Source organism: Gossypium raimondii, chromosome 6 (genome assembly GCF_025698545.1).
Source record: "Gossypium raimondii isolate GPD5lz chromosome 6, ASM2569854v1, whole genome shotgun sequence".
In the NCBI taxonomy this organism is placed as follows: Eukaryota; Viridiplantae; Streptophyta; class Magnoliopsida; order Malvales; family Malvaceae; genus Gossypium; species Gossypium raimondii.
The window spans coordinates 32,950,871-32,978,171 of record NC_068570.1 but is presented as its reverse complement, the minus strand read 5'-3'; the positions used below and the strand labels follow the sequence as shown (position 1 = coordinate 32,978,171).

At 35.6% G+C, this 27,301-nt stretch overlaps 1 non-coding gene across 1 annotated transcript; it reads right to left on the bottom strand.

Annotated features, from left to right (window-relative positions):
* Positions 1-109, bottom strand: LOC128042084 (small nucleolar RNA R71). The gene has a single exon (XR_008197292.1). It is a non-coding gene; the product is annotated as a small nucleolar RNA R71 (small nucleolar RNA).
* Between the last annotated feature and the right edge of the window lie 27,192 nt (positions 110-27,301).

Below are 27,301 nucleotides of genomic sequence, written 5' to 3'. Positions count from 1 at the left end.
AAGTTGAGGAATGAGATCACAACTTTCCAACAATTGGATGACGAGTCTTTGTATGAGGCTTGGGAGTGATTCAAAAAGAGTTACTTCGTAAGTGTCCTCATCATTGGATTCCTTATTGTATCTAGTTGCAGACATTCTATAATGGTCTCAATGCACATACAAGATTGATGGTAGATACTTTCACGAATGGTGCCATTTTTTCTAAGTCTTATAATGAGGCTTATGAGATCATCGAGAGGATTGCGAGTACTAACGATCAATGGCCAACAAATCGAACAACTTCAGGAAGAAGTGTAGCCAGAGTCCATGAAGTTGACTCTTTCACTTCGATATCAGCTCAGGTATCATCTATTTCCTCTATGTTAAAACAGTTAACCGCTAATAGTACTAATAATTTTGCAGCTTAGCCACCAAGTCCATTTGAAGTAGTTTCCTATGTGTACTGTGGGGAAGGTCATTCTTTTGAGAATTGTCCATCAAATCCCCTGTCAGTTTACTATGTGGGGAACCAATATCAAACTAGGAGTGGACAAGGACCCTAGTCCAACTTCTACAATCCTTCATGGCATAATCATCCTAACTTTTCTTGGAGCAACCAATGAATGGAACAAAGAACAACTTATTGCAGCAAAGACCCAACCAATCTCAAGGGTTTAATCATCAAGCTCCAAAACCACCTCAAGCTGAGGCATTAAACAGTTTAGAGAACTTGTTGAAAGCGTACATGGCAAAGAATGACGCTTTAATCCAAAGCCAAGCAACAACACTAGAAAATTTGGAAAACCAAATGGATCAGTTGGCTACGGAGCTTTGTAATAGACCGCAAGGAACCTGGCCGAGCAATACTGAGAATCCAAGAAATTTGGGTAAAGAACATATCAAGGTAGTAGCATTGCGAAGTGGTAAGACTCTGGAACCCCAATTGATTGATGTCAAAGATGAGCATGTTGAAAAGGAGGAAAGTATACTAGATGTTAATGTTCCTGCACCAAAGGAATCAGAATCTGTAAAGTCTGACAAGGTAAATCCTGACTTAGTGAATTTAGATATTTTAACATCTTTTTTGGATGCAGATTTACCAACTTAGAAAAGTTGTCCAGTTCATAAACTTCACATAATTCAACATTTGTTCTAAAGCCTTCACCAACGGAATATTGATGTGTAACTGCTTCAAAACATCCAAAAAATTCTTAAATTGCACCTTATGTTTCTGCTTGTGTTGCTGCAATCTTTGTGGATATAGAGGTGATGGAACTTTTGGTTGAACTGGACAACTTTTCTAAATTGGTAAATCTGCATCCAAAAAAGATGTTAAAATATCTAAATTCACTAAGTCAGGATTTACCTTGTCAGACTTTACAGATTCTGATTCCTTTGGTGCAGGAACATTAACATCTAGTATACTTTCCTCCTTAGGAATAGTTAAAGTAAGACCTACAACTGTGACGCTTTAGCTAGCGGCTCGATCGTTAGCATATCCCAAAGGAAAGATTGAGGATGTTTTGGTAAGAGTCAATAAATTTATTTTTCCTGTTGATTTCATTATTTTAGATTTTGAAGTAGATAAGGAAGTGTTAATTATCCTTGGGAGACCTTTCCTAGCCACAGGGAGAACGTTAATTGATGTGCAGAAAGGAGAACTCACCTTGTGAGTTCAAAATGACTAGGTAACTTTTAGCATTCTTATAGCGATGAAATTTTTCGATCTGGCAGAGGAGTGTTTGAGTTTGACCCTTTAGAGGATGAAGAAGGTGAAGAAAACATGGCTTTGATGGAAGCCAATCCGAGAAATTTTATTCAATCCACACGGTTTGAACCATTGGAGTTAGAAGTCAAAGAATTTGTGTAACCCAAGTTGTCAATTAAAGAACCACCTAAACTCGAACTAAAGGTACTTCCTTCCCATTTGAAATACGTTTATTTAGGTGATTGTTCTACTTTGCTTGTGATTATTTCAGTAGAACAAACGAAAGATCAAGAGGAGCAACTAATTGCTGTTAAAAAGAAATTTAAGAAAGCAATTGGTTGGACTATAGCTGATATTCAAGGTATAAGCCCTTCTTTTTGCATGCATAAAATCATTTTAGAAGAAGGTAAAAGAGCTCGACTTGATGGGCAAAGGAGGCTCAATCCTATTATGAAAGAAGTTGTGAGAAAAGAAGTGATCAAATGGTTTGATACAGGAATCATCTATCCTATTTCAGACAGTTTGTGGGTAAATCTGGTGCAGTGTGTGCCAAAGAAAGGTGGAATCACGATTGTTGAAATTTAGTGTAACGAGTTAATTCCAACAAGAACTGTTATCGATTGGAGAATCTGTATTAATTACAAAAAGCTGGATAAAGCCACTCGGAATGATCAATTTCCGTTACCTTTTAAGGATCAGATGTTAGATCGACTGGCAGGTAATGAATTCTATTGTTTTTTAGATGGCTATTCGGGTTATAACCAAATAGTTGTAGCCCCGGAAGACCAACATAAAATAAACTTTACTTGTCCATACGGTACGTTTGAGTTTAGGCGAATGCCTTTTGGTTTATGCAATGGACCTGCAACTTTTCAACGATGCATGATGGCAATATTTACTGATTTGGTTGAAAATTTTGTTGAGGTTTTCATGGATGATTTTTCTATTTTTGGTAACATTTATGATATCTGTGTGAGTAATTTGGCTAAGGTACTGAAGAGATGCAAAGAGACGTATCTTGTCCTTAATTTGGAGAAATGTCATTTTATGGTTAAGGAAGGGATTGTCTGAGGCCATAGAATTTCAAAGAAAGGAATTGAAGTCGATAAAGCAAAGGTGGACGTAATTGAAAAATTACCGGCCCTAATTAATGTGAAAGGAGTCAAAAGTTTCTTAGGCCATGTCGGTTTTTACCGAAGGTTTATCAAGGGTTTCTCAAAAATTTCTAAGCGCTGTGTTTGTTGTTAGAGAAAGATACAATGTTCGATTTCAACAAAGCATGTTTAAAAGCTTTTGAAGAGTTGAAAAAATGGTTAATCTCAGCCCCAATAATCATTACACCCGATTGGAGCACACCTTTTGAGTTGATGTGTGATGCAAGTTGATACGAGCTCGATTCGGATGATGTGACGAGTCGTATTATGTTCCCGATCGAATTTAGGTAGTGTCGATTTAGTTTAAATTCAATAAGATGAGTTATATTGGTTTTAAATGGTTTAGGAAGCAAAATGGGGATAAGTGGTTTCCAATGAAACAAGAACGAACCCTTATTAGCAAATAAGGACCTGGGCTTAAAGGTTTCAAAGAAAAAGGAAAGACATGGTAGATAAAACTGAGACCCTCTATTTAGCAAAATAGGAACCTTCGGTATAGTTGGAACGCCACACCTTATAGTGATAAGTTCGAAACAAAGTCAGATTGACGCCACTCGTAAAGATAAGTCAATTGAGCTTTGAAGAATAAAGAGAGTGAATTGCCTCACTAAAATGATATTTCATTCAGAAATTCGTCAAAAGTCCTTTTACAAGAAATTCAACAACTATTTATAGCCTTTCTACTAGTAACCGAATGGACAAATTCAAGACTTAGTTTCTAAGTAAACAATGAACTAAAATTCTGCATGAATGCAAAATTATTAGCCCATGTAGATTCAGCTAAATGAGAGCTCCAATGGTCATCTTCTAGATGGGCAAATGCACCTTGAACATCTTGGATGTGCATGAATAGGCTAGGTTCGGTCAATGAACATAATGGGGTCATTCATGAAGCAACTATTGCTGAAAAATTACCAGCATTAATTGGCAATTTGAACATCCATTTAGAAGTGTGAACGGATGGTTTTGACAGCCATGAGGTGTGAACATGGTGAACCGAACAACCATAGTGTGAACGACCTTTATACTTCCTTGAGAAGAGAATCGGCCAATCTTGAAAGGATGAAAAGCTTGGTCACTTTGGCGAATAGTTGCCTTGAAAAACTCAAAAATTAATCACTTTAATGCATTAAATCAATTGCACATGCATCTTCAAATTCATTGAATCTCCATGCATGAATCGCCTAATTCATCTTCAAATTAATTTGCACCTAAAAACACACATGAACTTAATTAATTTCAAGCAAATTCAAATTGAACTAAATTAAAGTATAATGTGAACATCCTAAATAACATTGAGACAACTTAAATATTAACAAATCATAACACATAAATTTGGTGGACAAATTTAAAACATGTAATAATTTAGACAAACTAAATGACATCAAGACATCTTTAATTTAACTAAATCAAGACATATTAAACACTTAAATTAATTAAGACATATTTAAAAGTCAGTAATGAAACTTATTTAAATGTTTATTTAAATGGTCTAAATTCCAAGATCAAATTAATTAGCTAGAACGAAATTCACTTCAAAGAAGTTGAATATGTTCACTGCTTTTAAACTCCTTGCTATCATTTTCCTCAACCTGTTCCACCATTGCTAAAATAGCATCTTTGAATCGTTTAGCTCTAGCTCGCGTTATTGGACCAATGGGCAGCTTGATGGCTTCTTGTTCGTTCTCTATTTGGTTCGTAGGCAAGCTCACATCATTCCCCTCCTCTTCAGAATGATTTGTCCTCAAATCGCAATCTGCATCAAACGGAGACAAATCAGAAACGTTAAAAGTCGCGCTAACATTATATTCACCAGGCAAGTCTAATTTATAGGAGTTATCGTTAATTCGCTCAAGGACTTGAAACGGTCCATCCCTTCTCGGAAGAATTTTGGATCGCCTTTGCATAGGAAATCTCTCCTTGCGCATATACAACCAAACCCAATCTCCCGGTTCGAACACAACTCGCTTACGACCTTTGTTAGCATGTTGCTCATAGTTCTTGGTCTTGGCCTCAATATTGTCTCGAACTCGTTGGTGCAATTGCTTGACGAAATCAGCTTTGCGCTTCCCATCTACATGAACAAGTTGATTAGAAGGCAATGGCAATAAATCAAGTGGAGTTAATGGATTGAAACCGTAGAAAATTTCAAAAGGAGAAAATTTGGTAGCTGAATGAACAGCTCGATTATACGCTAACTCCACATGTGGTAAGCATTCTTCCCAAGCCTTCAAATTCTTCCGAATAATAGCTCGAAGCAATGTAGACAGAATCTGGTTGACCACTTCAGTTTGGCCGTCCGTTTGCGGATGGCAAGTGGTTGAAAACAATAGCTTCGTTCCAAGACGCCCCCATAGTGTCCTCCAAAAATGGCTAAGAAATTTCGCGTCTCGGTCGGACACGATTGTCCTAGGCATGCCATGCAACCTGACCACCTCTTTGAAAAATAAGTTAGCAATATTAACGGCATCATCAGTTTTATGACATGCTATAAAATGGGACATTTTTTAGAACCTATCGACAACCACAAATATTGAATCTCGACCATTTTTACTCCTAGGTAAACCTAGCACGAAATCTATGGAGATATCAGACCAAGGGGTTTCGGGAGTAGGTAATGGTTTATACAAACCGTGGGGCTTAATTCGTGACTTAGCCCGTTTGCACGCAATGCATCTATTACAAAATCGTTCGACATCTCGTCGCATCTTGGGCCAAAAGAAATGTTCGTGCAATGTAGCTAATGTCTTAGCAACACCAAAGTGCCCCATTAATCCTCCGCTATGGGCTTCTTCAATCAACACTTCTCGTACGGAACCTTGGGGTATGCAAAGCTTTCCTTCTCAGAACAAGTACCCATCATGTCGATAGTACTTCTCGTAGGCTCCTTTTGTGCATAACCTAAAGAATTCACCAAAGTCAGCATCGTTGACATATAAATCTTTAAGGAATACAAACCCCATCAATTTTGCATCCAAAATATTTAGCAACACATACCTTCGAGATAGTGCATCAGCCACTACGTTTTCCTTACCTTGTTTATATTTAATAACATATGGAAAAGATTCGAGAAATTCTACCCACTTAGCATGCCTCTTATTCAACTTGTGTTGCCCTTTTAGATACTTCAAGGACTCATGGTCGGTGTGTATTACAAATTCTTTGGGCCAAAGATAGTGCTGCCACGTTTCTAAGGCTCGAACCAACGAGTAGAGCTCCTTGTCGTACGTCGGGTAGTTTAAAACGGCACCGTTGAGTTTCTCGCTAAAATACGCGATAGGGCGTCCATCTTGCATCAACACGGCTCCAATACCTAAACCTGATGCATCACACTCTAACTCGAAAGTTTTATCAAAATGAGGCAAAGCTAATAACGGTGCATGAGTTAAACAATCTTTAATTTTCAGAAATTATTTTTCTTGCTCCTCTCCCCATACAAAATTAGAATTCTTACGAATAACCCCAGTTAAGGGTGAGGCTAAGGTGCTGAAGTTTGGCACGAATCGTCGGTAAAAACTTGCTAATCCATGGAAACTTCGAACTTGGGAGACATTCGTCAGACGGGGCCATTCTTGGATCGCCTTGATCTTCTCTTGATCGACTTCAAGACCCTCCGAACTAACAACAAAACCTAAAAACACAACCTTGTTAGTGCAAAAATCACATTTCTTCAAATTAGCATACAAGGTTTCTTTTCTCAATACTTCCAAAACAACCTTTAGATGTAAAACATGTTCATCCAATTTTTTACTATAGATCAATATATCATCGAAGTACACTACGCAAAATCTACCAATAAAAGGTCTTAGAACATGATTCATAAGCCTCATGAACGTGCTTGGGGCGTTCGTTAAGCCAAATGGCATAACAAGCCATTCGTAAAGCCCATGCTTTGTTTTGAAAGCAGTCTTCCACTCGTCTCCCTCATGCATCCGTATTTGGTGATAACCACTTTTAAGATCGATTTTTGAAAACAAACTTGCGCCACTTAGTTCATCAAGCATATCATCCAATCGTGGTATAGGATGATGATACTTAATGGTTATCTTATTAATTGCACGGTAGTCCACACACATCCTCCACGTTCCATCCTTCTTCGGAACGAGCAAAACAGGCACGGCGCATGGACTAAGGCTTTCACGCACATAGCCTTTTTCAAGAAGTTCGTTCACTTGCTTTTGTAGTTCTTTCGTCTCTTCGGGATTGCTTCGATAAGTAGGACGGTTCGGAATAGTAGCCCCGGCACCAAGTCTATTTGGTGTTCAATTCCACGAATAGGTGGCAACCCACTCGGGATTTCTTCGGGGAAAACATCTTTAAAATCACGCAACACGCACAAAAGAAGAAGGGCAACTTGTCATCAAATTCGTTAGTGCCAAGCAAGCTCTCCTTGTACAAAAGAACCAACAATGGTTGTTTCAATAACATCGATTTTCGAACTTCCCTTTCTTTTACAAACAAATTCTTTTTTTCAATCACATCACTCATTTCTTTTTCTTTTGAATCACTCTCTCTTTTTTTATCACTCATCTTTTTGTTTTTCTTCTTTTCTTCACTCTTTTCTTTATTCTTTTCATTTTTTTGCTCTCTCTCGATTTCTTTTGATTTTTCAATCGAACTCCTCATTTTGAGTTGATCTTCGTACACTTGTTTCGGTGATAATGGAGCTAACGTCACCATTCGTCCCATATGCTTAAAAGAGAATCGATTTGTGTAACCATCATGAATTGCTCGCTTGTCGAATTGCCACAGACGTCCCAAAAGAAGATGCCCCGCATGCATCGGTACAACGTCGCACATCACTTCATCTTGATATTTTCCGATTGTGAATGAAATGAGCACTTGTTTTGTTACCATCAATTCTCCACCATCGTTAAGCCATTGGAGTTTATACGGATGGGGATGTTTGGTGGTGGGCAATCCGAGTTTCTCCACCATCAACGTACTAGCCACATTTGTACAACTTCCCCCATCGATTATCACGCAACAAATCTTACCTTGCACTTGACATCGCGTATGGAAGATGTTTTCGCGTTGTTGATCATTTTCGACACCTTGCAAAGTAAGGCTTCTTTTCACAACCAAGATTTCTCCATTGTCGGCTTGTTCGATGTCTTCCTCTTCTTCGAGTTGTTCAACAGCCTCGTTCTCTTGTTCACTTTCGGATTCAATTTCACCATCATCTCGAACAAACATCGCATTCCGGTTCGGGCATTGGCTTGCGATGTGGCCCCTTCCAAGACATTTGACGCATTTGATGTCTCGGGATCTATTTGGTTGGGCATCCATCTTTCCTTTACTCGATTCGGCCATTGGTTTGTTGAATTTGGTAGCACCACTTACTTCTTTATTTCGACTCGGCAAGTCTCGTTTGTTGGACCCTTGCCCCCACCTAGTCGTAGAAGAAGTATTAGGGAAAAAACGGAACGTACCTTTTCTCTTTAATTGTTTTTCAACCTTTATGGCCATATGGACCATATCAATGACCTCGACATAATGGTGTAGCTCCACAATATTTGCAATATCTCGGTTAAGGCCGGCGAGAAATCGAGCCATGGTGGCTTCTCGATCTTCCTCCACATCGGCGCGGATCATGGCCACTTCCATTTCCTTGTAGTAATCCTCCACACTTCGTTGGCCTTGAGTTAAGCTTTGGAGCTTTTGATACAACTCCCGGTGATAGTAAGCAGGAATGAATCGCTTTCTCATTATGGCTTTCATTTCCGCCCATGTAGACACGGGACGTTCGCCATTGCGTCTTCGGCTCATCGTGAGTTGATCCCACCATATTATGGCATAGTCGGAGAATTCTATAGCAGCTAATTTCACCTTTTTGCTTTCCTAGTAATTGTGGCACTCGAAAACTAACTCCACCTTCTTCTCCCATTCAAGATAGGCCTCGGGATCTGACCTTCCTTGAAAAGCAGGAATTGCCATTTTAATGTTCTTTAAATCATCATCGGTCATCTCTCGATCTCTTGGTCCCCGTGCTCGTTGGCCTTGTCGCCTTGCACTTTGTCGCGAAGGTCGATCACTTTCAACGTCACTTACTTCATATAGATCATTTGCATGTTGCCATGGACGTTCTCGCTCTCTTCTCGGAATAGGAGGAGTGTTCGCACGTTGGCTTCGTTCCTCTATTTGTTCCATTCGTTCATGAAGGGAATCGAATTGAGGTTGGAACAAACGAGAAATTTCTCGCACGATTGCTTGAACTTGTAGATCGGGCACTCCGCCTCCGGGAACGTTTCTCCTTGGTTTAAGATTAACTCCTCCACCAGTGGCATTTGAGGCTCCTCCACTTGTTGCTCGTCGTTCCGGGCTCCTAGACATGATGATTAAAATTAAAAAATTATCCTCACCATAAAAACCTCACAATTTCTCTCACAAGAAAAGAATTCACTCCTCTCGTGTTTCACTCTATTTCCGGCTCTTATCTTGATGTACTCTCTTGCCTTTTACCTCTCAAATCCAACTCTCGATATTCTGAAAAGCTACTTAGATTTATCCACACTTGTCGGTCGACTTCAAGGGGTTTGCAAGGGAAAGTCGTATGGTTTGGGGTAGGCTCGAAAGAAAGAAAGGTTCAAAGATGTGGCGTATAAAATGGATTCACTAATTGGAAAAGAAGAAAATTTTTTTTTTAATAGCGTGAAATTTCACTAAGATGGATATAAAGGAGTATAGAATGTGATTTTGGAAAAATTTCACTAATTGGAAATGAAGAAATTTTTTTTTACGGATCTTTCACGACTTTTCGTCCGCACCTAGACCGTATGCAATATTTTTTTTTCAATTTTTTTTTCTTTTCGATTTTTTTATTTTTTTTGGAAACTAAAATTTTCGTACCTAAATTAACCAGCTCTGATACCAACTGATACGAGCTCGATTCGGATGATGTGACGAGTCGTATTATGTTCCCGATCGAATTTAGGTAGTGTCGATTTAGTTCAAATTCAATAAGATGAGTTATATTGGTTTTAAATGGTTTAGGAAGCAAAATGGGGATAAGTGGTTTCCAATGAAACAAGAACGAACCCTTATTAGCAAATAAGGACCCGGGCTTAAAGGTTTCAAAGAAAAAGGAAAAACATGGTAGATAAATCCGAGACCCTCTATTTAGCAAAATAGGAACCTTCGGTATAGTTGGAATGCCACACCTTGTGGTGATAAGTTCGAAACAAAGTCAGATTGACGCCACTCGTAAAGATTAGTCAATTGAGCTTTGAAGAATAAAGAGAGTGAATTGCCTCACTAAAATGATATTTCATTCAGAAATTCGTCAAAAGTCCTTTTACAAGAAATTCAACAACTATTTATAGCCTTTCTACTAGTAACCGAATGGACAAATTCAAGACTTAGTTTCTAAGTAAACAATGAACTAAAATTCAGCATGAATGCAAATTTATTAGCCCATGTAGATTCGGTGAATGAGAGCTCCAATGGTCATCTTCTAGATGGGCAAATGCACCTTGAACATCTTGGATGTGCATGAATAGGCTAGGTTCGGTCAATGAACATAATGGGGTCATTCATGAAGCAACTATTGCTGAAAAATTACCAGCATTAATTGGCAATTTGAACGACCATTTAGAAGTGTGAACAGATGGTTTTGAAAGGCCATGAGGTGTGAACATGGTGAACCGAACAGCCATAGTGTGAACGACCTTTATACTTCCTTGAGAAGAGAATCGGTCAATCTTGAAAGGATGAAAAGCTTGGTCACTTTGGCGAATAGTTGCCTTGAAAAACTCCAAAATTAATCACTTTAATGCATTAAATCATTTGCACATGCATCTTCAAATTCATTGAATCTCCATGCATGAATCGCCCAATTCATTTTCAAATTAATTTGCACCTAAAACACACATGAACTTAATTAATTTCAAGCAAATTCAAATTGAACTAAATTAAAGTATAATTTGAACATCCTAAATAACATTGAGACAACTTAAATATTAACAAATCATAACACATAAATTTGGTGGACAAATTTAAAACATGTAATAATTTAGACAAACTAAATGACATCAAGACATCTTTAATTTAACTAAATCAAGACATATTAAACACTTAAATTAATTAAGACATATTTAAAAGCTGTAATGAAACTTATTTAAATGTTTATTTAAATGGTCTAAATTCCAGCATCAAATTAATTAGCTAGAACGAAATTCAGCTTCAAAGAAGTTGAATATGTTCAGTTCATTTTTAAACTCCTTTCTATCATTTTCCTCAACCTGTTCCACCATTGCTAAAATAGCATCTTTGAATCGTTTAGCTCTAGCTCGCGTTATTGGACCAATGGGCAGCTTGATGGCTTCTTGTTCGTTCTCCATTTGGTTCGTAGGCAAGCTCACATCACAAGTGATTATGTTGTTGGAGCTGTGATGGGTCAAAGAAAAAATAAAGTGTTCCACCCTATTTACTATGCAAGTAGAACCTTAACAGGAGCCCAACTCAGTTATACGGTAACTGAAAAGGAACTATTTTCTATAGTTTTTGCTTTTGAAAAATTTCGCTTATATATTATAGCTACCAAAGTTACAGTATTTACTGACCATGCGGCCATTAAATACTTGCTCACAAAGAAAGATGCGAAATCGAGGCTGATTCATTGGATACTTTTACTCTAAGAATTTGACCTTGAGATCCAAGATAGAAAAGGTGTTGAAAATCAAGTAGCTGATCATCTGTCAAGGTTACAGCAAGATGAGGTAACTCGATCACGTGTGCCTATCAACGAGAATTTCGCAGATGAGCACTTATTTGAGGTGAGTCAAATTCATGAAACACCTTAGTTCGTTGATTTTTCTAATTATCTTGCATTTGGAATGATTCTTCAAGAAATGACATACCAATAAAGGAAGAAATTCCTTCATGATAGTCTGTATTATTTTTGGAAGGATCCGTTTTTGTTTAAACAGTGTGTAGATAATAAAATCTGAAAGTGTGTAGCTGAAAGTGAGATTGCTGAGATCTTATATCATTGCCATTCATCTCCAAGTGGGGGACACTTTGGTGGTTCACATACTGCAGCAAAGATTTTGCAAGTAGGTTTCTTTTGGCCTACATTATTTAAAGATGCTTATGCTTATGTAAAGAACTATGATAAGTGCCAAAGAACCGAAAATATATCAAAGAGGAATGAGATGCCCTTAATAAATATTTTGGAGATTTAATTATTCGACGTATGGGGCATTGACTTTTTAGGCCCGTTTCCTTCTTCGTATGGGAACAAAATACATCTTAGTTACTGTGGAGTATGTATCCAAGTGGGTTGAAGCTGAAGCATACCCTACAAATGATGCTATGGTAGTCATGCGATTTCTATATAAGCATGTGTTTACACGTTTGGGACACCAAGAGCTATTATTAGTGATGAAGGTTCTCACTTTGTGAACAAATGGCTTAAGTGGTTGCTTGACAAATATGATGTGAAGCACAAGATTGTTATTCCCTATCACCCCTAGTCCAATGGGCAAGTTGAAAGAGTGAACCATGAAATCAAAGGTATCTTTGAAAAGATTGGTCTCGAAGGCTTCATGATGCATTATGGGCCTGTCGAACAGCATTTAAGACTCCGTTAGGAATGACTCCTTATAGGTTAGGCTTTGGAAATTTATGTCATTTGCCATTAGAATTGGAGAATAAAGCTCACTGGGCTTTGAAGCAGTTAAATTTTAATCTTAAGCAAGCCGGTGAGAGAAGGATGTTACAACCGGATGAGTTGGAAGAGCTGAGGTTGTTTTCCTATGAGAATGCCAAAATGTGTAAAAAATGATCAAAGAGATGGCATGATACTCATATACAACTTTGTGAGTTTAAAAAAGGTCAAAAGGTGTTGTTGTTTAATTCAAGGCTGAAGTTATTTCCTGGGAAGTTAAAATCCCGATGGAAAGGACCCTATACCATCTACCGAGTTTATCCTTATGGAGTTATTGAATTATACAACAATTATGGAGGTACGTTTAAAGTTAATGGTCAACATCTCAAACATTACTAGGATGGTGAAGATGAGCGAATTGAATTCTCGCTCATCTTAACAGACCCTTATTTTTTCATGAACTCATTGTGTAAATAAATAAATAATTAGAACTTATCTTCTTAATTTATTACATGTAATTAATTCTGTCTAAGGAGATTGGAACTTAAGCAGCACCGCTGTGATCCCTCCAACCTTTCGTGAAAATTAATTTAATGTAATTTGTTAAGAAGAAATTTTCTAATTAAAATTTTTAAGCTTCATTTTGTTCAGTTTAAATTTTAAATTTTTATATTCATAAAAAGGGGAAAAAATCTATGCCTTGCCGTCACACCCATTACTTGCCGCCCAAGTAACTTTAATGTAGCTAAATTTTTGCTACATGTTTGATACGAACTCGTCTCGTGATGTTTTGAGTCGTATGTGTTGCCCAATCGTGAATTGAGTAAGGATGGATTCGTTTCTTTTAAAATGAAACAAAATAAAGATAATGGCTTCAAACAAAGGTAATAAACAAAATAAAGAGGAAACAATAACAAATTAATTGGCTAAGACCGAAAATGAACCAACAATAACAAATTGTTGACCCGACTCTCAAAATGGTCTTTAGGTGTTTTTCGGTTAAAGGAAACAGGAAAGGAACCTTGACCCACTATCAACTATGATAGGAACCAAAGGTATATTGAACGCCACACCAAAGGTGATAAGTTCAGCAACAAAGAAAAGATGGACGCCACAAGCTATGCTTGATAAGTCAAATCAATTCCGAAAGAACAAAGAGAATTGGATAGCTCACAATTCAAATATTTCATCTATATTTAGCAAAAAGTTCCTCCCCTCTATGGCTGATTACATCTATTTATAATGCTAGAATAAGGTAACCGAATGGTCAAAAACATCCACTTAATGTGCCATAAAAAAACTGATGTCTTTTCTTATTCTTTGAACCAAATAACTCCTTCCATAAAATCACTTTAATTCAACTGATTTGAATGTCTTTAATGGCTTAGAAAATGACTCTTGAGTTGTCCTTGGCTAGTTGAATAGTCACCATCTCTTAACCTGCTCCTTAATGATATTCAAAGGCTTGATTAATTTCTCTTGAAAGCTCCAAAACAATTTGGAAGTGGAAGAGTTGTTGCTGAATTTTAAAGGGCATAAAATGCTCTTTAAAAACTCCTTTAATGATTTTTAAGCTCCCTTTATAACAGCCCTTTAATTGTAACTCAAAAGAACTTGAATGACCACTTAATTAAATGTGTAACAAGATTGAATTGTAACCACTATAAGCTAAAAGTCACTTGCAATAAACACATTAAAATGAGTTTATTAAACAAATGAAAACACTTATTTATCATAACAAACATTAAACTTACTTAAATAAATGAACTAAAACATATATGCAATAATTATTCCAAAGAACTAGTTTAATTAAAGAAGCATAATTTTAAAAAACTTAATTTATGCATCAATAAATAATCCTAGGAACTAGATCAATTAAGAACAACACTTATTAAATAAAGTTCAACAAAACACTTATTAATTAAAACTAAGATGAGTTGAATAAATGTCCAACAACTCATTTATTAAACTAAGATGCTAAAATGCATGGTTTTGAAATGCAAATTTAACTAACATGAAAGTTACATAATTAAACTAACTTGACTTAATTTAATGATGCAAACTTAACTAACATGAAAGTTACATAATGCATGACTTTATTAAATGCGAACACATATTAATGATGTGCAAACTATGACATAATTAAAACACAAACTAAAATAACTAAAATTAATGAATCAAAGTCCTTTTTTCCAGTGACCAAATTGACAAACTAAAATTAAAAACTTCATTTTGCACTTGGGCCCTCGAGTTTGGACCAATCTCGGTAGCATCGAAGTTGTGTCGTAACATGATGCGACCGGATCGCATCATACCCTCCCTCTTGAAAACGATTTGTCCTCAAATCGGGCCACTTGCTCAAGAAAAGTTTTCAAGATCATGACCCCTTTGTTCATGATCCCATGAATTATTTTCAAAATTCGATAACCACAAATGGCTTGGCAAGAAAGAAGGTCATTTGCATGCCATCCCTCTTTAGAAGGGTACCACCTAACATCGTCACCTACAAAACAATAAAACAAATTAGTGACACAATGAAGGTTAAACACAAAAGAACTTTCCAGGATTTTAGTCACAACTTGAACAAATAAACTCAAAATAACAACACATGAATCAATATTGGGATCAAAAATAGAAATTGGTTTTACCTTTTTCTTCGATGGAAACAAACCTGATTCACAAGGTATTTGAAGATTATAGTTTTGAAAATTAGAATTCGATGGTCCAAATCCCTTGAACAATGATATGGAACAGCATTCATCGGGATGAAAGACAAAGTTTTTGTTCACCATTTCAATTTGACCAGAAAAATTTATGGCTAGTAACTTATGAAGAACTTGAAGCACATTAAAGTTAAAATCATGCAACACATGTTCGAATCCATTAAGCAACAATATACAACAACCTCCAGAATCAAAAATTTGATTTTGACTTGGCAAGCCAACAAAATTCACATGTTTGGTTTTCGAACTAAATAAAGATAAAACTTGAAGCAAATAGAAGGGGTCAACATATTGATTCAAAATACAATTTTGATACTCACCTTCGCTTGACGTCAACTTAGGAATACAGGCTCCGCGTTTAAAAAACATGGTTTTGATCGGTCATTCCGTAACGTAACAAAAACTTCACTTTCACCAAGACATCACACATGCCAAATAAATAAGATGTAGGAAAAAATAAATTCAAACAATCAAATCTCTCAAATCTCATGCAAATATACGAAGATCTCACACTAAGAGTTAAAAAATTTTCATTACCATCACGATCAAACAGATTGAGCATTTCACATGAAAGCTCTTTATCAAACATGATCAGATTTTGTATTTGTGGATTTAATCGAACAACATCAAAATATTTTTCAACACAAAACTTATTGAGTGAACAACTCTTCATGCCTCCACTTAAAATGAATTTATCAACCACAAATAGTGAGTAACAATTAACCAAATCAAAATAAGGAGATCTTTTTAAAACTAAATTATCAGAAATTTTATCAACAACTTTCAAACCTGATTGCCATGATTCATTGACTAAAAACTCCTTACCTTGCTTACCTTTAAGCGCTTAAACCTTACCTTTTTCGATCAAATGGAATCGTCTCTCATCAGGAAGGTAATGAAGTTGAAACTTGTCATTTGAATCTCTAGAAACCTGGAAAGAAGAAACAATACGAGGACAACTTGCAGATTGGTTAGTAAAACATTCCTCGCTTTTTCTTGTTGACTTTCATCTTTTCCACTCGTTTCTTTTCAACTTCTCTTTTTTTCCACAATCTCTTTGTTTGTTGAAAACTCACTTTCACTCATCAATTCTCTTTCATTTTCAACAACACTTGTTTCTCGCACTCTTTCTTTTCTTTCTCCAATCTTTTCTCTTTTCAATTTTTGTTTCTTTTTGATTCTTTTCTCTCGTCACTCTTTTTCTTCTCTCAACTTTATTACAAAATGGAGATAATACAAAAGAATCAGAACAATAGACTTTTCGTTTGAATGAAGTGGAAGAATCTTCATAAGAGTCACAATCAACTCTTCGTGAATAAACCTCCATGGATGAGTTCTTATACGAAACACATTCACTTCTTCGTAAGGATTTTTTCGTAGATGAATGCTTTGATGCATACGAAGAATGACTTGTGCTTTCTCGTTCATTACCTTGATAGGCTTCAAACTCGTAGCTGGATTTATTTCGGCCTAAATTCCTTGAAGAATAGGAATCTGGATAAGGGTCTCTTTTCACATATTCGTCGAATGTTCGTCTCCTTGATGATCTCATTTCTGTCCTTTCATTTGGATAAATTTGCTCCCGTTGGGTTCTTGCTCGATGACTCTGCTTTTTGACACGATCCAATTGTTTCTTGATGGGTTTGAGTTTTCAATCAAATAGATGCTCCATTTCATGCGTAAAGGCTTGGAGTGTAAAATCTGGCACACTTCCTCCAACAATTCTTACAGGACGGAATCCAACTCCCTTGTCTCGAATTTTTTCCGGACTTCGTGACATTTTTTTAAGAACTCACAACAAAGAATCTCACTATCCACTCACAAAGAAATCTCACACACTTGGCTTTTTTTTTCTCTCGAATAAACTCACTACTCTCTTGCCTCTTTCCACTCACTCCTCCTCTCTAAGTTCTTAGGAATTATTTAAACTTAAAAGCAATTGTTGTGGGTGACTTACAAACTTGATGTTTGGGCTTGGTAAGATTATTGTAGGACAAAGGAAGGTAGGCTTGAAACAAAGAAATGAAAAGGTTGGGTGTGGCGAAATAGTAGAAGGTAATAATGACTAAAACTTGGGCAGCAAACAAAAACTAAATTTCAAAACTAGCTCTCCCTTTTTTTTTTCACAATTTTTTTTTCAAATTTTTTTTTCACAACTTGATATCCAATCTTTTAAGTTTGAATTAAAACTAGTTTTTTTTTTTGAATTTTTTTTTGAATTTTTTTTCGAGAAACTACTATACCGTAATGCCGACAACGTCGATTCTTACTCCAAATTCGCTAGCTCTGATACCAATTTGATACAAACTCGTCTCGTGATGTTTTGAGTCGTATGTGTTGCCCAATCGTGAATTGAGTAAGGATGGATTCATTTCGGTTTTAAAATGAAACAAAATAGAGATAATGGCTTCAAACAAAGGTAATAAACAAAATAAAGAGGAAATAATAACAAATTAATTGGCTAAGACCGAAAATGAACCAACAATAACGAATTGTTGACCCGACTCTCAAAATGGTCTTTAGGTGTTTTTCGGTTAAAGGAAACAGGAAAGGAACCTTGACCCACTATCAACTATGATAGGAACCAAAGGTATATTGAACGCCACACCAAAGGTGATAAGTTCAGCAATAAAGAAAAGATGGACGCCACAAGCTATGCTTGATAAGTCAAATCAATTCCGAAAGAACAAAGAGAATTGGATAGCTCACAATTCAAATATTTCATCTATATTCAGCAAAAAGTTCCTCCCCTCTATGGCTGATTACATCTATTTATAATGCTAGAACAAGGTAACCGAATGGTCAAAAACATCCACTTAATGTGCCATAAAAAACTGATGTCTTTTCTTATTCTTTGAACCAAATAACTCCTTCCATAAAATCACTTTAATTCAAATTGATTTGAATGTCTTTAATGGCTTAGAAAATGACTCTTGAGTTGTCCTTGGCTAGTTGAATAGTCACCATCTCTTAACCTGCTCCTTAATGACATTCAAAGGCTTGATTAATTTCTCTTGAAAGCTCCAAAACTACTGGAAGTGGAAGAGTTGTCGCTGAATTTTAAAGGGCATAAAATGCTCTTTAAAACTCCTTTAATGATTTTTAAGCTCCCTTTATAACATGCCCCTTTAATTGTAACTCAAAAGAACTTGAACAGCCACTTAATTAAATGTGTAACAGCATTGAATTGTAACCACTATAAGCTAAAAAGTCACCTGTAACAAACACATTAAAATAAGTTTATTAAACAAATGAAAACACTTATTTATCATAACAAACATTAAACTTACTTAAATAAATGAACTAAAACATATATGCAATAATTATTCCAAGAACTAGTTTAATTAAAGAAGCATAATTTTAAAAAACTTAATTTATGCATCAATAAATAATCCTAGGAACTAGATCAATTAAGAGCAACACTTATTAAATAAAGTTCAACAAAAACACTTATTAATTAAAACTAAGATGAGTTGAATAAATGTCCAAGAACTCATTTATTAAACTAAGATGCTAAAATGCATGGTTTTGAAATGCAAATTTAACTAACATGAAAGTTACATAATTAAACTAACTTGACTTAATTTAATGATGCAAACTTAACTAACATGAAAGTTACATAATGCATGACTTTATTAAATGCGAACACATATTAATGATGTGCAAACTATGACATAATTAAAAACACAAACTAAAATAACTAAAAATTAATGAATCAAAGTCCTTTTTTTCCAGCAACCAAATTGACAAACTAAAATTAAAAACTTCATTTTGCACTTGGGCCCCTCGAGTTTGGACCAATCTCGGTAGCATCGAGTTGTGTCGTAACATGATGCGACCGGGATCGCATCAATGTTGCCCTAATTTTTCCCTGTATAAACCCCTCTCCATTCTACTAATTTTCATATCCCTCAAAGCAATTTGCTTCTACCCTAAAAATCCCTAAATCTCTTTCTTGTGTCATCAACCTCAAATCCCAAAAGAAACCCTTCTCCTTTTCTTTCTTTCTGCCAAAATTCCCTGTTGCTACCACGAAGAGATTGCCGCCGCACCATCCTTGCTGTCACAAGATTTTTGTCATAGCAAGTTATACTAACTTTGTCGATTTCTCTTTCTCTTTGCTGATTTTTGTCATAGCATCAACCTATGATGTCGGAAAAAGGTTTTAACCTGAAGACCAATGATGTGATGGTTGTTCCTGTGCCAATTAGAAAGATAATCAATGCTCTCAAATGGGAACGATTCTATGATGCTCGATCACTTCTCGGTGATGAACTAGTTCAAGAATTCTATGCTAGTTTGACTATGCAAGATGCTACTGAAGTCATTGTTCGAAAGAAAAAGGTACCTCTTACTTCTATGTCCATCAATGATTTGTTTAATTTACCTGATGTTGAAGAAGATGAGTACTACCCTATGATGAGCAATATCAATTAGGATTTTCTTCAACAAGTGCTTGATTTTGTGACAAATCCGGGATCCCAATGGATTATAAGAAAGTATGGGAGCCATTCTTGTCGAAGAGAATACTTGAAACTAGTAGCAAAGGTATTATTTTGTTCGCTACAGTTTTATGCCTATCTCACATAGTTCCACCATCTCGATGGAACGGATGCTCTTGTTATATGCAATTTTGATAGAAAAGTCCATTAATGTTGGGAAAATTATCCTTAAGGAGATTCATGATTGTGCTAAAAAGAAGGCAGGAAGTGCTTATTTCCCATCATTAATCACTTCACTTTGCTTAAGGGACCATGTGAAAACACAAGAAAATTTGAAGGGGTAGTATGTCCAAGGGTGTATTGCAAGTCATGATCTTGAAAGGTTGGCAGAAAGAGTGCATGAGTTGAACTAAGGTGAGCAAGAGGAACCAACTAAGCCAAAAACTGAAGAGTCAACAAATAAAACTAAAACTGAAGTTGATTCAGTTACAGACATTAAAGAAGAAGAATCTGATAAGGAACCAAATAGTCCTCAACCAGCTGAAGGAGCTGAAAACCCTGAACCTAGGGTTGAGCTAAAAGAAGAACCAGTCAAGCTAAGTGTTGAACCTAAATATAGAACTCCTATGCTGACTTTTGTAAGTAATTCAAGGAAATAGGAGTTGTCAATTTTGATGGATATGTGCAAGTTCATGCACAATCAGCAACAAACTTACTAGAAATATGCAAAAATTAGGGATGATTCAATTATAAATACTTTTAAGAATATCTCTAATACTTTTTTTCCTGAGTTCTTAGATGCTATCTTTTAGATATGGATGAAAGAGACTGACGATGCAAGCAAATATGGAGCTAAAGAAGACAAGGGGAATAAGTCAAAAAAATAAAAAGGGGGATTCTTGTCTTGTTATTTATTTAATTGTTTTTAGGTCTTTAGGAATTTATTTCTTTAGTAATTAGGATTTATTTTTTTGCAAAATAAAACATAGCAAGCATGAATAAATACTTCTTTAGAAAGAAAAAGACTATGTGATGTGGCAATGGGAATGAACATGTCTAGGATTGGGTTATTAAAGAAGACTTGGTATTTAAGCAGTCTTAATGACTCACCTCTCTTTCTTTACAACCCTACCTGGTGTTCAGTTTTCATTCATTACTTTATTCTTGCAATGAGGACATTGCTTCTTTTTAAAGAGGGGGTAAGGCAAATAATTACTCAAATTTTTTAAAGTATTCAAGTATGTTTCAAATCATTTCTTTCATAAGTATGTTTTAATAAATGAATGTTTAGAGAAATTCTTTTTAATAAGATAGCTTGTATGCAAGCACGAATGATGATTTTATCTGAGTGATTGTATGTTATCATGGAAAATGGAATGTTTTTATGATCTTAGTCTTAGGTAATGTTTGCCATGAAAACTTAGTTTCTCTTGAGATTAGACATGCATGAAGGTTTATAACTTTAGAATTGACTTAGTAACTTTCTTGAGGCGAAATCCTAGGAGACATAAAAATCTAAAATGATATAGGCACCATTTTCTTTGGATCGTTTGAGCCTTTTCAAGCCAACCTTATGATATTAGACCCTTGAAACTATAATTTTGAGCTTTAAGGCCTGTTTTTGGCAATGAACCTACATTATAAGCCAGTTACCATCTTTTTGTTAATTATCCTAATTTTGTGCACCTATCTTAACCAAAGTTGTCTTGGGAATCAACATGTGAGGAAATTTTCATAAAGATGTATGTGCTCATGCTTTAAAAAAACAACAACAAAGACAAAGAAAAAACGAAGAAAAGTTCGCTTCATCTCAGAAAAGGAAAAATATGTATGAGCTTGAGTTCAAAATAAGTTTAGGGGTGTTCCAAAGGTTCAGTTAAAGAAAAAGGTTGTATTATGAGAAAACCAAGACAAAGTTAAAGGTTAATATTTTTAACCGAAATGTCCTATCTCTTAAAAATCTTCACCTTTAACCAAGCCCCATTACAACCTTATAAAAAGACCTATTGATTTGATGATTATGTCACCTACATTAGTGGAGAGGAAGTATTAAGTTAAACATATGAAGATCATAAATAAGCCTTATGATTGTTTTGCTTGATTGATGAGAAATTGTGTTGAATGAAGAATATTATCTATGACTGTGACATACATACTAACTATGATTCATGTTGACATATCTTGAAACTTAGAATACAATTTTTAAAATGTTTGTATATGAGTTACTTGTTAATAAAGAAGATTTATGAGCATGAATTTATTGATGCATGATTATGAGACAAAGATTGATGCTACTTACACTCTTAGCAAAATTTGCCTTAGCAAGACTTTGTGCTACGCATGAACATTACTCGGAAGGAGCAAAATTTAAGTTTTGGGGTGTGTAAACTGAAAAATATATAGGATTTTTCCTATATAATTCATCACCTTTTTACTTAAATTTATTGTTAAAACCAAGTAATTGTTTAATAAATTAATGAAATATGCAAAAATATGAAATTAGGACATAGAAATTATTAAAATGTGATTTTATACTTTATTATATAGTTTTCAGTCATAAAATGGCTTATTTTATATTAATTTGAGCATATTATATTTTTAAGCTATAAAGTGGGCCATGCATGATTAAATTAAATAATAAAATATAAAATTGTATTTAATAATTCATTTTAAATATTTCATTAATAAATTTGGTTTTAATTAATATATAAATTAAAGTGGTTAAATTATATTATTTGGTTCTCTAAACTATCTACTATTTTTGGATAGGTCTGAGAATTTTCTTCTAATTGCAAAATCGTACAAATTGGGGACCAAGTCAACCCAAAATTTGGCTGCACATGAATGTCCTAAACCATTTTTCGATTTAGTTACAAAAAGTCTTTGAAGAGTTAAAGAAATCAAAGATTTTCCCGAAGATTTGCTGGAGACTGAGTCTTAGTCCTGGGTTGTTGTGGCACTCAAATTTACCAAAAATCAAGGAAAAATAAGCCACCTTTCCGCAATTCATGGTCGGCCACCCTTAGAAGAAATTTCAAAAGTTAGACACTCCTATTTTTAGCAAACTAGCTCCCTTGCCTCACCTATAAATAAGAGCTCATTTCTCACTTTTTCAATCATCCCTCATCCCATCATTTCTCACTAATTCATCATTCTCTAAACTCTTTTAGCTATCCCTTCATCATTCTTGCATAAGGATTTTAGCAATTAAGCCTCTTAAAGAACCTTTGGTCGGCAACCTTGGAGAGCCATCCGCAAAGGAGCAACGCAAAGAAGTGAAGGAGCTCGTCAGTTAGAGTCTTGGGTGACAGCCACTCTGAAGTGGGTTTAATCTTTCTTTTCTTTAAATTTAATTTAAAGATGTTTGCTATATGTTCTTTGTTCTTGTTTACAACAATGATAGCTTAAGTTTATTTAAGCTAGAATAATTATTTTGATTAAATAATATTTATTTGATTCAAGCTTATAATGTTTGTGCCTCAATCAATCATGTTTTCAATTAAAATCAAGTTTGTATTCGTTCATATGTGATTGGAATGCACCTAAATTAGCTAAGAGATCCTAACCAGACGACGGCTAATGGACGAATAATTGAAATGTGCATGCTCAATTTAGATCCTAACCCGATTAAATTGTAGGTTGCATATCAACTCTAACCAAGCTCTGTTATATGCATAGTGTTTAGATTTGTGTGATTAATTTGTTTCAGACCTAACACATCCCTGTTACCTCACACGAATGCTAAGAAACCTTTAGTAAATAAGGATCAGTAAAATGCGTATTTACTAAGTAAAGGATTCTGAAAGGACCTAATGTGGTTTCCAAACTCATGAAAGATCGAGTTGCCATGGAATGTTTTTCCGAATATTATTAAGCATGTTGATAATAAATAAAGTTTAATTAAAGTAATTGTCCTGGTTTTTTATGTTATAATTGTTGCAAATTGTGTTTAATTTTACTAAAATTTATTTTATTCATATAGTTTGCATACTTAGGATAATTTGCATTAGGGATCATTTCATTTAGTTTATTATATTTTAATCACCACTTCTCAACTATATTGTGTTTTTATTTTACCAAATTGTTAATATAATTTTACAAATTAAGTGACTTAGCACAAATACAATCCCTGTGAAGAGGATAACTCAATACTTACTTTTTACTTGATAACGACTGTGTACACTTGCACAAACCCGAGCGTTACAGTTGTCATAGCTGAAATAACATTAGATGTACCATCTTGTCTATCTAATTCAATTCAGGTCCTTTCACTGATCTGACATTTTAACACGATATGTTTTCGTCTAGAATTTACAACAACATCATGCAGAGTTAACCAGTCCGTACCCAAAATCAAATCCAACTCATCAAAGGGTAGTAGCATCAAATTAGCAGGAAAGTTACAACCCTGAATCATCAAAGGACAGTTTTTACAAACTTTATTGACTAACACATACTAACCTAAAAGTTTCATTACTTTAACCACAAACTCATTCGGTTCAAAAGGTATTTTCTTATCTAACACTAAAGTTGTACATACATATGAATGCATTGACCACAGGTCAATCAAAGCATTAACATTAGTATCAAAGATAGAAAATGTACCGGTGATCACATCAGGCACTAGCTTCCTTTCGAGCACGAATCGTATAAGCCCCAATTGGTGCCCGTGCCTCAGATCTCATAACAGAATCTTTTGTCCCACTACGACTGTTACCAGCATTTCTAGTATTCTGGGGCGTCTCCTTCTCGCAATCGTGTTACTTGAACGAGTGTTCTAAGTCTTTTCTTTATCAGACCTTTCAGGGCAGCCACTAAGATAATGATCGTAAGAACTGTATTTAAAACATGACCCATCTTTTAGTCTACATTCACCAAAGTATCGTCTATTACATTGTTGAATTTCAGGCTTTTTAGTTCTAACACTGCCCATGCTCGCTACAGATGTAGCTTAAGGTTTCGAGCTCCAATGTTGTTTTCCTCTATCTCTTCCAGAATAACCCACTGAAACTAATGAACAGTTATGAAATTCTTTTGGTTTCTTCGATGGAGAAAAGAATGATTTTCCCATAGGTCTTTTTCCCAAATTACGAGCCTCGGAATCGGCTTTTCTCTTCGCTTTACTAAGTTCCTCAGCCTTGTGTGCTCTATCAACTAAAACCACAAACTCTTTTAACTCAAGAATCCTGACTAACAACTTGATATCCTTATTTAGGCCATCTTCAAACCGAGTACACATAGCAACCTCTATTTTTACACGTTCCCCGGCATACTTACTAAGTCACACAAATTCAAGAAACTTTTGCTTCAATTCAAGAAACTCTTTGCGTTTCTTATCTAGGAATCTCTGACTCATATTTCTTTCTAAACTCTGTCTGGAAGAATTCCTAGTTTACTCGATCCCTCGATACTACCATAATCAAGGTATTCCACCACTGATAAGCCGAGTCTTTCAACAAACAAAGAACATGTTTCAAACATTCAATCGGTGTGCAAGATAATTCATCAAAAACCCTAATTGTGTTATCTAACTAGAACTCAGCTCTCTCCGGATCATCTTCAGCTGTATCATGAAACTTTTCAGCCTCATACTTTCAGATTTTATCAACTGGATGCTTGCTCACTCACAATAGTTCCAAACCCTGAGGAACTACGGGGACCGGTTGGGATACAGATAAGGGTGAAGGTCATTGATCCATAGGGTTTGTTCTCACAAACTCAGTAAACCATTCAGACATCATCTTGAAGAACGCTTCTTTAGCCTCTCCTTCTCAGCCCTCAGATACAAGCCTACTACCACTAGAAGCTGCCTTGTGAATGGAGGCTTGCACATTACTTTCTACTTCATCGGGATGACATTTTATCTATAATAAAACATAGTTCAATTTGAGTCCAAAGTTATCACACTATCGCAATTATATAATGGCATGTATTTCTAGACTCACACTGATACGCCCCAGCCTCGTGGATGATTCCGAGTCGTTTTGTTGCCCGATCGTTCTAACGATGAAGTTTCGTTCGACTTGATTCAAAAGGTTATGTTTATTCAATGAAGGTGTTTATGGTTCATTTAAGGTTAAAAGGAATTGGTTGGTAAGGTATTTCGGCTAAGAAAGAAAGAAAACAAATATTAAAGGTATGGAATTTTCGGTTTAAGGTGAAATGGAAAGAAAAGCTTAAAACAAGAATGAACCAACACTAAGGAAAATGTTGACCCGAATCTTATATGTCTTTAAGGTGGATGAAAACGAATGTAAAAGGACCTTGACCCACTATCTATCAAAGATAGGAACCTCGGTATCAAATGAACGCCACACTTTGGGTGAAAGTGATAAGTTCGGGATGCAAAGAACAAAGGTTGACGCCACTAACTAGTAGATAAGCCAACTAAGTCTTTGGACGAAATTGAGAGAAGAATTCCTCACAAAATACTTAATTCAATAATCAAAATGGCAAAAGTCCTTTGACAAATTATCAAACAAATATTTATAGTAATCCCTAGGCTAGCCGAATAGACACACTTAATAGCTAAGGAAAATTCATGATCATTCCAGAATTAATTCACTAGTATGGTTCGGCTGAATGAGATCTCCAAGAGGCAGCTTAAACATTAAGGAAATGAACCTTGTAGAGATGAATGCACCATCAATTAATTGGCCATGACTAGGTTCGGCCATGCCCTTAAATAACTCATTAATTTGGCACTTGTTGGCTGAAAAGATAGCTACATTAAAGAGAGTTGTTGAACAGCCACACAAGTGTGAAAAGTCGATTTTGGAGAGTCAAATATGTGTGAACACCATCAGCTGAATAGTCCCTCATGTGAACACTTGAAATGGGCTGCATGTAGATGTTTGGAGTTGGCAAATTCGGCTGAACATTCCTTTGGGGTACCATGCATGTATCGGCCAAATGCAATGAACCTAAGGTGCATGCACCCATGCCGTCTAAGAAGAATTCTGCACCAATTTAAATCAAGAAATTAATTATGTTTTAAACACATTAAAATGGGCAAGAAATGAATGTAAAAATCGCTAATAAAATTCGGTGAACTAATCAAAGATTTGTATGAGTTTAGGACATATTCAAGACACCAAACTAGGTAGGACATATTTAATAACACTTATTAATTATTTGACCAAGATTTAACTTAATTAATTAGCTTAACTAATTTAACTAACAACTTAAATAATTATTCCAAAGAAAATAAATATTTAAACGCAAATAAGCTTAAGTTGAGCTAGGAGAAAACGAAGACGAGATGAATGAGCTAAAGATGAGCTCAATGAACTATGGTTGAGCTGAATGAACTTGAAGTAGGATGCATGGTTTGCTCATATTGCTAGCCCATGAGCTTTCAAGTAAACCCATACTGATTCACCCCAAACTCGATCCACCAAGGTTGAAATTGCATCCTTGAACTTCTTGGCCCTAGCTCGAGTAATGGGTCCTTTGGGCGATTCGAGAGAAGAGCCATTATCACTAGGTAGCTCATGGACCTCGTTCAGATCATTCCTCCCTTCGAGGCGATTTGTCCCCAAATCGCTACCTACATCAAAGGGAGATAAATCACCACGTTAAAACTTGCGCTAATATTGTAATCCCCGGAGATCAAGCTTGTAAGAGTTCTCATTAATTGCTCCAACACTTGAAAGGGACCATCTCCTCTTGGTAGCGCTTTGACCTTC